This window comes from Pelodiscus sinensis, chromosome 5 (assembly GCF_049634645.1).
Source record: "Pelodiscus sinensis isolate JC-2024 chromosome 5, ASM4963464v1, whole genome shotgun sequence".
Classification (NCBI taxonomy): domain Eukaryota; kingdom Metazoa; phylum Chordata; order Testudines; family Trionychidae; genus Pelodiscus; species Pelodiscus sinensis.
Genome location: NC_134715.1, coordinates 42,217,494 through 42,231,805, shown reverse-complemented (window position 1 = coordinate 42,231,805; position 14,312 = coordinate 42,217,494). Strand labels below are relative to the sequence as shown.

Genomic DNA, 14,312 nt, shown 5'->3' with positions numbered 1-14,312 from the left:
GGAATAAAGACACTCCTACTATGTATGACCTCTTCCCCCAGACACTCTTCTCTGAGGGACAGGAAGAAGCCCCAGAGTATCAGTATTCCACCTCTATGAAGTAGGCAACTCCCAAATAGACAGCAGAGACAGTTTTTGGATTGCTTTGTGCTGCCAGATCAGTATGCAAGAGGGAGAGCGGGACCTAGCATCAAGGCTAGGGTTGCCAGGTGTCCGGTATTGACCCAGACAGTCTGGTATTTTCGGCTCCTGTCCAGTAAAAAAATTCAGAAAATACTGAACTCTTAAAATGTCTGATATTTTCTGATTTTTTCCCGGCCAGGGGGCGAAAATACCAGACTGTCCGGGTCAATACCGGATACCTGGCAACCCTACACACAGTCAGCAATCAGGCCCAGCACACACACACACACACCCCCCCGGCCGTTTACCTGGTCCTGCAAGGGAACTTTCTGGCCCAGAGCAGGGAGGGAGGCAAGATGGCCTTTCCAGCAGCCTGTTAGGAACAGGTCCCTCCTGTTCTTAAAGGGGCCATGCTGCTTTAATTATTTTTTTTTTTACTTAATAACGCTCTGAGTCCTTTCCCTCACCCCCCCCCCCCCAACAACTTTGGTCCTCCCCCCTTTTTTTCAACAAAATTTTTCCCCCTTTTTGGGGGGTGGGTTCGGTATTTTCGGTTAAGCCATCTGGCAACCCTAATCAGGGCTAGTACGTACAGTGTATCAAAATTTAACAAGTGTAATAGATTCCTACTAGTCCAGGTGAAAGATACCTGTGACACCACAGCTGTTCCCTGACTCAATACCATACGAGCTAACAATATTTTCCTTACATGCCCCATCCTGTTAATGGAGTAGTCCCCTTTTAATGGGATCTGCTAACTCACTAAGGCAACCCCCTCCCACTCTAACCAAATGTAAGAGATCTCTGGATCAAGCAGATATAGGAAAGTTGAATAGTTTTGGTCTAAGACAAACAGAAGCAGCCAAGTATGAGACCACCTGTCAAGGATGCAAATTCAAGTTCTAAATAGGGTGTAAGCTGCATCTGAGAGCAGAAAACTATACCTGTGCATGCAAACGCTTGCTCCCTTGCTCATTCTTTCAATTTACATTGACATGTATTTGCCCAGGTACCTAGGCACCTTCTCTCAACTCAATTCTAGGTGAACAGGATGCTCTCTGCCTTCCAGCCCCTCCTCCACATCTAGACCTACTGCTCCTTGTTTTCTGTTTCTGTCTAGTAAAGAAGCAGTGATTCCAGGTATTCTGTCATTTGGGTCTGCTCTTATTTACCATTAAAACAGTAGATTTAACAGATTGGAATCTGGCCCACGGACTTCAAAGTTGGATAAGTATAATTATCTCTTAAGTCTATATGGTGCCACAGGACTTCTCGTTGCTATAATTATCTGCTCTCTCTTTTACAGATCGAGAAATGTAAGCAAAGATGTTATATAGAATACAAACATAGAACTGGAAGGGACCTTGAGAGGTCACAAAGTCCAGTCCTCTGCACTCATGGCAGGACCAACCACCATCTTCTAGACCATCCCTGACAGGCGTTTGTTTAACCTGCTCTTAAAAATTTCCAATGACTGAGATTCTATAACTTCCCTAGGCAATTTATTCCAGTGCTTAATCACCCTGACAGGTAGTTTTTCCTAATATAAAAACTAAACCTCCCTTGCTACATTTTAAGCCCTTTGTTACTTGATCTTTCTCCCTCTTCCTTATAACAACTGTTTAGATATTTGAAAACTGTTATGTCCCCTTTCAATCTTCTTGTTTCCAGAACAAACCAACTTAATTATTTTAATCTTCTCTCTTAGGTCATGTTTTCTGGCCCTTCAATCATTTTTGTTGCTCTTCTCTGGACTTTCTCTACTTTGCCCACATCTTCTATGAAATGTGTTGCCTAGAACTGGATACAATATTCCATTTGAGGCGTAATCAGTACAGGGTAGAGTGGAAGAATTACTTTTCTCTTCTTGCTATACCACTCCTGCTAATGCATCCCAGAACGATGTTTGCTTTTTTTTCCACAACAGTAAACTGAATGATGCACTCAGGGACTTCCAGTGAGCCAGCAACAGCACTGAGAACAGAACCCACAATTGAGTGCCAGTCCAATTACCTATCCATTAGACCATGTTGCCTCTTGGATGCACTTTTCAGGAGCGACAAAATATGACCTCCACTTAATTAAAATAGCTTAAATAATAAATAAATTACTTTTAGCAGTAGACGAAGGACCAGATTTGGACCTTATTTACACCAGTACAAATCTGGAGTCTCCACCGGCTTCAAAAGACTTACTCCACTGTAAACTGGATGAGAATCTGGCTGGCCCCAGGCATATTACTTAGGAGAGCAAATATATAAGCAGTGTTGCTGATGGCACAACAAAGGCTCTGTTGAATTATTTACTATAGCGTAACTGACAATTCATCAGGATTAGAAACTGTTCCGAAAAAATAAGTTGAAAACTGGGATCACAACTGCTAGTGCTGTACCTTATTGCCTTTAAAACAAACGCCTTATTTGTTGTGATTAAGGACATTTGAATTCCACATTAGAAAAACACTTCTACTTTGAGCTTTGAACAATAGCAGGAGACACTGCTAGATCACAGAAATAGAATCCCTAAGCCTATCAACTGAGCTTATGGAATTAAAACAGCTTCTCACAAAACAAGTAAGATTTCCTCCAGGCCTATGGTGGATGTTCATTATTCTTTTCAACAGTCAAATAAAAAAAAATTTAGGAATTAGAATAGTTCAGGAGCATCAAGTTATTAACTGAATATTTCTAAAAAAGTCAGCCACAAACCCGAGGTGATTTTCACCTATACTATCTTGTTTTGATTAACTGAATGAGACAGAGGAGAAACAAAATAGATTGTAGCTTTAGGCAAAATGCCCAAGTCTGTCAGTCTATTGTAATGTGCCAAAACTGATTAAGTTGGAGATGGTTTCATCAAGTTTAAAATGAGTAAGCATAATTTTGCTGTTTTAAAGAACAAGCTAATTCTGTATTCTTTTGTTTATATAAAACTTAATATTCATGGATAGCTCTGTGACACCTTATTAGTGAGCTATTCAATAAACTGAACTAGTACCTGCAATAAGATGAAGGCCTGAAACAAAAGCCCATTTAGCACAGGCCTGGTTTGAGGCCTGAGGCCTAGCTAACAATGAACAAAACATGGCTAATATAAAGCTAAGATAAGCTGTGAGCAAGAGGCAGCCCCCTCCTCACAGAACTTGGCAAGAACAGGGCTGAGAGTGTAAAACACTAATTGGTAATAGGCCCAAGTGTAGAATAGTAATTGATACTAGCTACTGACTGTGAAACAGTAATTGGTACCAGTCATAACTTGAAAGCACATGGCAACACCAGCTCATTAAAAAAGACCTTGGTACCCACACTCCCCACAGATACAGACTCAGGTTCAGGAAAGGGTCTAAAATGACAGCATGAAGGATAGCGATGATCTAATCAAACCACAAGGTACAGGGTAATGGGTAGCATCTAAGAAGCATCAGAGGGTGGCAACCTGACACATCAGGAGTGTTGTGTAACTTGTTTGTACCTGTATATATAGGGGTGTCTTGGGGGGAACAGTCTTTGAATCACCTAAGGGGCAGAGAGATGACCCACTGATTGAGTTATTCCATTGTTATGAATTACATATGCGTAGTGCTTCAGCAGAGTCTACTGACAACTATTACTGTACTTCACTTAACAATAAGCCTTATCTGATTTGTGGCCTTTGGGGGCCTTTGGGGGCCTTTGGGGGCTCTCTCAGGGTATGCTGTGGTGACTAACTACGTAAGTCAACACGGCACACATCATTGAGCACAAATGCAAGCAGCCTTCTGGTTATCATCGACAGAGCAGGAACCCATCAGGACAAACCCGCCTGACTGACAATAGTACTAGTTTGGAAATGATCAATTTTATAATGAATTATCTTCCTAGGCTAGAATGGAAACAATTTTTTTGTAAATAAAAAAAACCCTATTAATATTTTGCTTGCAATGGGATATTCCTATAAGGTTCAGACCTCTCTGAGTTCCTATAGCCGTTTTAGCACGATCCTTCTCTCATTCAAGCCATTAGGAGACTCACAATAACTTCAATACAAGAATAGACTCAACGTGTGCTGAAAAAGATCAGTATACAGCTGTGCCACTTCTTTTGCCCAAGAAAACCTAAGGCTGTCACTCAAGCAACAGAAGTGAAATAAGTTGCAAAAACTACTTAAAAGATACAGAATGCTGGTTTATTAGCTCTATTTGAAGTTGAAGTCCAAGCAACAACCACGTATCATTGAGTCTACTATGTCGGCATGGAGAAGTAACATAAGGATTTGTTTGCTGCAGATAAGAGATTATAAACATTAAAGCAGAGTTTTCAAAACATTGCATCGATAGTTCATATGTAAGTGTCTACTCACCTATTATGCCTTCAAAACCCACCTACAGATGCAGAAGTATTTATTTGCAAAAGAAATATTTAAGCCTATACAAACATTTTATTTTAAAATAAATTTGAAAGTGTATCCTTTATATCATCTTGATCAAAATCCAGTTAAAAATCAGAAATTAAACTCTGAAGTAGGGATGTATGCAACTAGTTGAGTAGTCGGCTACTCAATAAGCCTAGGCTTATCGGGTAGTAGAGTCACTGCTTGCCTACTCGCTTTCCCCCCTCCCCACTGCCTCTCTGCAAGGAGGGGGGAACAGGAGCTGGTGCTGGGGGGACCTGGCTTTGGTTCCCCCAGCACTGTCTCCGCAGGGCGGGGGGGGGAGAAGGGAGCAGGCGAGGCAGAGGCGCAGCAGGGGACCCAGCGCGAGCTATGACTGCTTCAGTCTGGGACCACTGTGCCTCTGCTTTTTAAATGTAGTAAGAGCCAGGTGGGTTACTGCTCAGTCCCAGCTCACGCCACCTCCAGGAGCTAATCCCACTGTGGCTCTGTAGTTTAAATGTAGTTGAAGCCGGGCTGCCTGCACACCCTGCTCCTACTACATTTAAACTGCAGAGCTGCACTGCGGGTAGCGAGCGCCCTCCCCTTATTGACTAGTCAATGGAAATTACACTGACAACTCAATTAGCTAATTACTTGCTTCTTAACATCCCTGCTCTGAAGCTGTAAAATGTATTAGACAACTAGTGGTGAAGTCAGGGAACCAGGGCATTTTGATCACTAAATATTTCTACATATCTCTGTTTTCTTCTGATAGTGGTACATTTTCTTAAATACTGTGATTGAAAAATCCAATTGCTTTTTATTTTAAAGACATTTTTTCACTTAACACAGGACAACTGGAGGGGGAATGGATATGTTTCAGAGCACATGAAATGCTGAATCTGTTGAGTGCAAAACACCAGAGATACGTTGACAGCCAGTGAAGACTTAATCTCAATATGTGAACAATTTTTACTTCTTCTAGTATGTGATTTTACAAGAAAATCATATTTAATTTTTTAAGTTTAAGAATTAAAATCCAATTCAGAAAAAAGCATCCACAAGGTTCAATGAAGCTGCTATTACTTACAAGTATACTTGCAAATACTCATAATATATTGCTGATCAAAGACAAGATATAGAACTCTTACAGTTGAGATTATCTAGTCAGTCTTCCTTGCTTTTATGTTTAGACAGAACTAAGATCTCCAGATTATCACCCATTTGATACCTCACACATTGATTTGTGGATTTCTAGTATATTTGATTCCTTCGCATTCTGTATTTATCTTGTTACTAAAAATAATTGTTTTAAAATTGTTGTTTCAATTTTTCAGAAGTATCACTAATGAAAAATAATTACCACCTTCATATTATCCATTTGTGTGCTTCTATAGTACATAACCATACCCACCTTAGCCTCAGACTTTAAGACTGTGCATACATAATTTTTACAAATTGTACATCTACAATTTTCTCAAAATCTTTCTGTAGCATAGGTGTCCTTCTCTTCCCCAAATATAGTGACCAAAACTGTATACCACATTGTGCTTATTTCATCTTTCTTTCAGGTAATCCATGTAATCAGCTATTGCAAGAGGACACTATGGAAGCACTTCAAGCCATATTTAAGAGGAATGTATTTCCATCTCCCCCAAATGGGCATAATCAGGGCTCAACAAATAATAGAATCTACTCACTACGGGCGAGTAGATTGTAACCCGGAAGAACTGGGTTTGGGCGATCTGCGCATGCGCAGAACAATCTCCGCATACGCAGATCGCCGGACAGCGTGGCTGGCGAACAGGGCTCGCCGCAGTTCGGCGAGCCCTGGGCATAATTTTCACCTATACTACACCTCCTCTACACTGCTTTGGTAGCATAAAAAAGAGTGCAGTTACACCCACTTCAAACCCATTTACATTTCTTTATCAACATACAGAAGAATACCAGTTAGAGATGTTAAATTTCAAATAATCAGCTAATGAGTAGTTGATGGAATTTCCATCGACTACTCAATTAGCTGGTAAGGGGGAGCCGTGCCACAGCCTTTTAAATATATTAAGAGTGAACCACAGCAGAAGGGGGGAACTGCGGCTTCAGCCTTTGAAATGTAGTAAGAGCCCTATGGGACTCTTGTATATTTCAAAAGCACAAGGGAAGGCAGGTCCTTCTTGTACATTTCAGAAGCAGAAGCAGAAGCACAGCAATCAGAACCAGTGCAAGCGGGGACTGCTTCAGTCCCCACTCGTGCCATTTCCCAGCTGTGTCTCTGCCTCCCCTACCCCCACTGAGATGATGCTGGGGGGAACCAGCTTTTAAGCCATTGCCTCCTTAGTACCAGTTCCTGCTCCCCCCACACACACACTTTCTGCCGCTCTCTGACAGAGGCAGCAAGGTGGGGGGGGGGGAAGCGACTAGTCCTATTGCTACTCAACTAATTTTATGCTTATCTGATAGTTGACTAGGCGCTTACATCCCTGATATCAGTACGAAGGTACCTTACAGTACAGCCTGTTCTCCTTCCATTATGAGACTAAGGCCACTTGTTGAGCTGGATAGGGTTGCCAAGTGTCCGATATTGACCCGGACAATCCAGTATTTTCGCATCCTGTCCAGTAAAAGAATTCAGAAAATACCGGACATTTTAGGTGTCCGGTATTTTCTGAAATTTTTTCCCTGCCAGGAGGTGAAAATATCAGACACCTAGTAACCCTACACACACTCAGTAACCAGGCTCAGCCTCCAGGCTCAGCCTCCCCCTGCATACCTAGTTCCGCCGGGGAGATGTCTTCTGCCTTGGAGCAGGAAAACAAGATGGCCACCGGCAAAAAGCCTCAAAGTCATTTCTTAAAGGGGCCATGTTGAGGTTTTTTAATTTTATTTATTGCTTTATAACTCTCAGGGTCCTTTTGTTTTTTGCTCAACAACTTTGGTCTCCCCCTTTTTTTCCTCACCAGAATTTTTTCCTCAGTGTTTTTTGGGGGGGGGAAGGTGTGGTATTTTTGGTTACACCATCTGGCAACCTAGAGCTGGAGATCAATCTTCTGGCATTTGTTTTAGCAGGTCTAGTTAAAATCCTCTAACTCAAAAGCTAAGGGTGGCTCCAGCTGGCACCAGTACCCCTGGCAGTCACAAGGAGTAAGGAAAGCTGATGGGAGCATTTTCTCCCATTTGCCTTCCTCTGTAAAGATAGTGCCAAGCTTGGCTTAAGGTATGCCAATTCGAGCTATGTATTTTACGTAGCTGGAGTTGTGTATCTTAACTCAACCTCCAAGGTCAAATGTAGACCTGGCCTAAGCTACACTGGCATACGCCACCTTTCTAACAGTATAACAGCATTCCCACTAGGAACCATACAGATTTAACTACGTCAGTAGAATAATCATATCCCCAATCAAAACAGTTTAATCAATACAAAAAAAGTTTGTGCATAAGCCAGGCCTTACCTCGCATGTTACAATCAGGCCCAATACATCTACTAAATATATTTGCTAGGTCTCATCTAGGTATTGGTTTTAATTTTATTGACTGATAAAAAAATCAAGTCTTTACATTTTAATTTAGAATTATATTGTCAAAACCACCTAAATAACCGAGAAAGGAGCCTACGAGACAAGACCCAAGAGCTTGCACAAGGCTCTCTTGTTTCTCTAATAACCCAGCACCACACCGCTACAACTACACTACAAACAATTAGAAACTGCAGAGACTTTTAGAAGTGGTACTTTTCACTGACAGTGAACAGGATTTAGGCACTTAGACAGCTACACTATAGATGTGTCAGTCTTCAAGGCATAATTCTGAAAATCTTGGGCTCCTCAGCCAGTTGGCTTAGAAACTATGGATAACATTTTCAGATGTATTTTGTTACAGTTAAAATGATCTAAGGCTTCTTAGTATTATATACTGCCATCTAGTGTAGAATGTATTTACATTTCAAGTATCCGACAGACTTCAGAACATGTAATTTTTTTTTAAATCAAAATATTTTTCATACAAAAAGCAGTCAACGCATTTGTATATTGTTTGACGAAAGAGAGAGATCCTTGGGAGAAAACAAGACTATTTTCACATGAACAAAAGCCAGCCTCAGAAATTAAAACCAGATGGCACTGACAAGCATTAAAATTGCAAAATTGCAAAATTGCATATGGACGTGTAAAAATCCAACATGGAGTTTAGTTCTTCAATATTCAATATACATGATTTATTATGAAAATTGTTAACAGATACACCCATTAGAATATTATAGGTTTAGCAGTTTTCCATCTTAAAATAAATACTGAAAATTACTGTTAGTGGTTAAGAAACATAGCCCTAATCTCCCTTATTTGTCTTTTTAGACATTTCAAATTTAAAGATTTCATTGTTTTATCCCAACTTGCTATCTCTGTTTGTACCATATTCCTTTGCTTTAGTGTTCAATCATTAGAGCCTATCATCTTTGAATGAGAAGTCTGATCGCTATGAAGCTGAAACACAAGCTGTACCAGTCTTAAAGCTTACTCTATGATCAGCTTGAATGACAGCTTTCCCCACACAGGAAGTGTTCCTACTATCACTGCCAATTTGCCCAACAAAGCAGTGTCATGTGACTACCCAACAGCCGTTTCACTAATTGTTTGTCATGACAGTTGGGGGCAAAAATGTTCCATAAATAGTGTGCCTGAAATAATTAAAAAAAAATCAGTCTAACTTCAGAAGGTAGTTAAGTTACTTTGATTACAGACAGGAAAGTACTCCTTCTACACAATCCCCACGGTTTCTAATTTCTATTGGACATTCTAAGATGTTCCCTTGAATTGATACCTAAAAGGATCACTGATAGCAGTGGATTGCAATTATTCTGAACATCAAATCTCACAGTTCAATTTTTGAGGCCAGATGCTGTTCCTCTTTTCAACAGTCTTTAATGGTCTGACCCCATTAAAATCAATGACGAATTATTCCAGATTTACACCATTATATTAGTGAAAAATTCACTCTCCAGGAATTTTGTGTAGCTATGTAGACATGTGCAAAGTAAAAATAAAATCACTACCCAAATCAGAATTAAAGTGCCTTTATACTCACATTGCACAAAACAATAATTCTGATTTGTTAGTGTTTTACCTCTGTGCAAATTAAGTGTAAATAACTATACATGGTGCAAGCCAAAATCATGCCCAACTATTTACCCACACTCTCCAACTTACTGCAAATTAGGGCTCCCGGCCCCACCCTTGGGAGCTACAGACTTGTCGACTAACTGATCAAGTAACAGGGTGGGACTAGAATTCTTGAGGTTACTTGACTATTCAATTAACCGATATTTAACATCCCTGCTGCAGATGGAATTTTTCAAAATCATGTTTATAAGGAAAAACACATACCTTACCTATAAGCTTAAAGTATGCTTTAGGTACCACTAAACTGCTAGAAATGTTGTTTGTAAACTACAGGAAAGTTTCATGAAAACTTAGCATAACCTGCACAGAGTGAAATCTCATTTTCTACAAGATTTTCTCCCTATTAATCATATTGTATTAAATAGCCATCTCTTCCAATGACCAGAAAAGCTGCTGCAACAGATTCTACTATACTTGTCAAATTAGCATCTTCACTCTAAGTGACATTTACTTTTCAATGGCAGATACACAAAGGAGCAATAGGACAAGAAGGCTGGTGAAATTATGACATACACACAAATATTTAGGAACACTCTTTTTCATGAAAAAACTTATTAAATTAGTTCTGTTCATCTTTCAGACAAGATCATTTTACTAATTTCATTTCTTCATGTTTAACTATCTACAGGATGCTTTCTAGAAAATTTCTCTGTGAGCATATCACTTCCGTGTGTGCATAATAAAGGTCCAATTGTATGGGAAATACCTTAACATTATGATGTTTAAAGGGCAAACAATATCTACCAAGGATACCAAGTGATGTTTTTAAAAGTGTTACTGAACAACATATGATCATGCAATATTGATTCACCTGAACACACCTGATAAATTATAACACTTTTAATATTATAATAGATCAGTTACATAACTATACTTAATGTTGCCTAAGAGTTCACATTAAAAAATATATATATTTCTACCACTGGCCCTTGAAAGAAGTCCAACTTAAAAATGTCTATAGGCAATTAGTCACTAAAGGGCAAGGGGAAAATTTTTAGTATCTCAGACTGACTCATGAGGCCTATTTAACAACTTAGGCTTGATTCTGTTTTTACTTTCACCTGTGTAAATCAACACCTGTGTAAATTAACAATGGACTTACACCAGTCTAAGTGGGAGCACCTTCTAGACCCTTCTTTTTGCATGTAAAGGCACCATGTCTGTCTAAACTTGGCTTATAAAGCGATTTTCAGAAACAATTTTTAGGAAAACAAAGACAAATAGAATGAATTCTACCATAAAAAAACTCCAAGGCAATTATTGAACTTATTATTTGTGAATTCATATCAATGTGTAGCTATTTATAAAAGTTCAAATAAGGTAATAGAAAATCCACATCACTGGGAATCAATTAAAACTGGACTAGACAAACCATATAATATACTAACAGGGGAGGAACAAGGGAAGACTAATCCAAGTTCTCCCGCTCTAATTTAAATGACAAAATATTTTTTCCTCATGACCTCTTATTTAGTCAGATGAGAAATGAAATGAATACAGGTTCCCAAGAGGACTTAGCAGAGTTCACAGATCTCTGCCCTTTCAATACTGCCATCTTGGATTTTATGTCAAGGCAGAAATAAATTTAAATCTCTGATTAACGTGAAACTATTTCTACGCTAAATTCTGACCAGATGTAAATTTGTAAACCCTGTTCAACCCTTTAGGACTGCCTGCCCAATGAGGGCCACTTTCTTCTCCCCTTACTCTCATCACTGCTAGTACTTTAATTTCAGTGGGACTATTATCTTGAGTAACTCGAGCAGGATTTAGTCCTGCAAAGGTAACTCCTAGCTTCATGAAGTCCCATACAATCTCCTGGATTAAAAGATAGAACCCTAAATCTCAGTTAGAACCTGTTTTATAGAAATCAATTAAGAAATGCAGATTGCCCTTCCTAACCACCAAATTCTATGAACAACTTCAGATTTTTTTGTATTTCTGTATTTCAGCAAGCACACTTTTTTAAAAAAAGTCTAGTAATTAATCCATAAAATGGATCAGTACTTTGATATTGAAGTGAATATTGCCAGTATTTGTCATTTACACTTATTTTCATGCATCACCTTTGCAGTATAAAGACCTTTGAAACACAGATGTAGAGTATATGTGTAGTCAGTGAGGACTAGAAATATTAGGTTCAGATCAATACCTCATGCACACTCAGAACTAAAGCCTAGATTTTAATATGATTTGTACCAACCTGATTACATATACTGAAATCTGGCTAATTAAATAAGCATAAATATTTCTAGACAAGAAAGATAGAGGGATTAAAACACATTAGATGAAAAATGAGGGTTTTGTATACTTTCAAAAACATTTCCATTATTTCTTTAACTTTAAGTCACTATAATCAAAATTCATATTTAATATAAATCAAGTCAAGAAGTTCATGATAACATAAAGGTCTTTTACATTCACATTATTTTACCATTTGAGACAATTTGTGGGAGGAGCAGTGGCATAAAAACAAAGTCTCACCTTTATTATTTGTCCTAGCTGATAGCATATTAGGTCACAGCTATCTTCAATGTATTTTTATATAATGCCTTAGCTCCTGATGACTACTACAGTCTATGTGGGTAAACACCTTGTCATTTGTAACATGCAGCTGGCATCCTGTTACTGGTCTACAAAAATTAATCCAATAGGAGGAGGATTTGTATTCCCAGCATAGCCAGTTATGTATCAACCTTTCAAATGTCAGGAACAAAATATTTTAAATAACTCATTTAAACCCACTAGTCATGGCATTTAAGAACTGCCACATTGTAAAGGAGCACATTTTGCAACTGCTGAAGGGTGATAAGAAAAATATGGAGCCTGAAATGAACTGAAGAAATGCGTCCTAGACCACGAACAGAGAGACCAGACAACTCAAATCCCCTCATTAAGGTGAAAAAGTGAGAGAAACCCCCAGCGGCTTTTGCTAACAAGTTGTACACAGCAGCAGCCTTCAAGCTAGGCGAATCTCAGCACTGTATGGGTCTCCCTTCCCCGGGCAGCATCCTTATTTGGTACCCAGTGGCAAGTCTCCTCAGCTGGGGTGGCGGGGCAGAGACAGAAACAAGGGAAGCACCCACCGACACCCAACCCGTCCACCCTGGCTCTAGCCCCACCGCTGAGGCAAAGAAAGGGTGACACTAAAGAGGGGCAGATCCCCCAGCATTACCCGCCGCCCAGGAGCGGGCAGGAGCAGGCATGAGAGGGCAAAAGGGAGCAGCAACTTCCACCCGCTGGACAGGTGGGGACGCAGCAACTGCCCAAGAGCCCCCGGCTCCATCTCTGACCCAAGTAGTCACAAGCCCCTGACCAACTCCCCAGCGCTGCCGCGTGGGGGGCAAGTGACATGCCCTGCCTGGACCGGGAGGCTTTGCAACGCCCCTGGCTGGGGCACCTTCCAGGCTCCGCTTTCCAGCCCGTAACACAAGCGAAACTTGACCCCGGCGGAGGCTTCACCTGACCGCCCCCTGCTCCCCGCCGCACGCGGCCAGACCCCCTGGAAGCCCCGGCCCGTCCGCACGGTGGTTACCTGGGTGGGAGCAGGGCGCCTGCCGCGCCGAGCCTGGAGCCGCGCTCCCCTCCCGGGCCGCCCGCCTCTCGGCGGCTGGGTACTTGGCTATTTATAGTCCGCAGCCTCCGGCCGAGGCGACGAGAGAAAGGCAGGGGCGAGAGCTGCGGTGCTGCTGGGCAGCGAGTCCCGGCCACCCCCGCCCGGTCGCGGTCGCAGCCGCAGCGAGAAGTTGCAGCTCGCTCGAGCGCGCCCGCCTCCTCCCAATGTCACCGCAGCCAGCCCGCGGCGGCGCCCGAGCTCCTGCCCTGGCGCCCGCCTGCTGCTCCTTCTCCCGCCGCCGCTTCCCAGCCTGTCACTGCGCAAAGCAGCCGCGCTCACAGCGAGGTGACCTGTTGGAGGAGGCGAGACCGAGCCGGGCGTGTGGGAGGGAGAAGCTGCCATTCCCCTCCCGCCGCCCAGAGGGAGCCGGGCGTCCGCTGCTGCAGCTCCCCCTGGGGCCGGCAGCGTGGGCAGAGCTCTCCTGAGCGCGAGCAGCCCCCGAGGCTCCCTGCCCATGGGCTGGAGACCAGAGTTCCTCCCCGGACCCCTCTAGGAAAGGGTCAAGCCCTGACCTCCTCCCCGGCTTCTTCTGTGGATGCCCCCTCATGGCCACGGGGTTGTATTAGTCACGCTTCTCCACATGGGGCATTTCAAGGGGGGAGGAACAACACCCTTAACTGCATCGATCTAGGCGATTTATCTGAGGAGGAAGCAAAATGCAGGACAATGTAGCACTTTAAAGACTAACAAGATGGTTTATTAGATGATGAGCTTTCGTGGGCCAGACCCACTTCCTCAGATCAAGTGGGTCTGGCCCACGAAAGCTCATCATCTAATAAACCATCTTGTTAGTCTTTAAAGTGCTACATTGTCCTGCATTTTGCTTCAACTACCCCAGACTAACACGGCTACATTTCTATCACTATTCTACATCTGAGGAGGAAGGTTACTCTATTGTTACAAAAGGGATTTTACAAAGGGACAGTCATGCTGATATATCTGAAAGATGCAAAACATGAACCTTTTGCCCCGGGGCATCTTGCGAGCCTGTGCATCATAACATTATCCAGGGCTTGGCAAAGACTATACTAGTCTATGGAAAGTGATGAGGG

General features: G+C 41.7%; 1 protein-coding gene across 3 annotated transcripts in view; it reads right to left on the bottom strand.

The window, feature by feature from the left end:
- The window catches only part of INPP4B (inositol polyphosphate-4-phosphatase type II B), a 478,846-nt gene extending 465,191 nt beyond the window's left edge, over nt 1–13,655 (bottom strand). For 2 of the 3 annotated variants that reach the window (XM_075929896.1, XM_075929898.1), the window contains exon 1: nt 13,180–13,646. The gene's annotated coding sequence lies outside the window, so the exon portion shown is untranslated. Of the gene's footprint in view, nt 1–13,179 lie in introns of all 3 variants that reach the window. The other variant, XM_075929897.1, reaches the window with a different exon arrangement.
- Nucleotides 13,656–14,312: the final 657 nt, after the last annotated feature.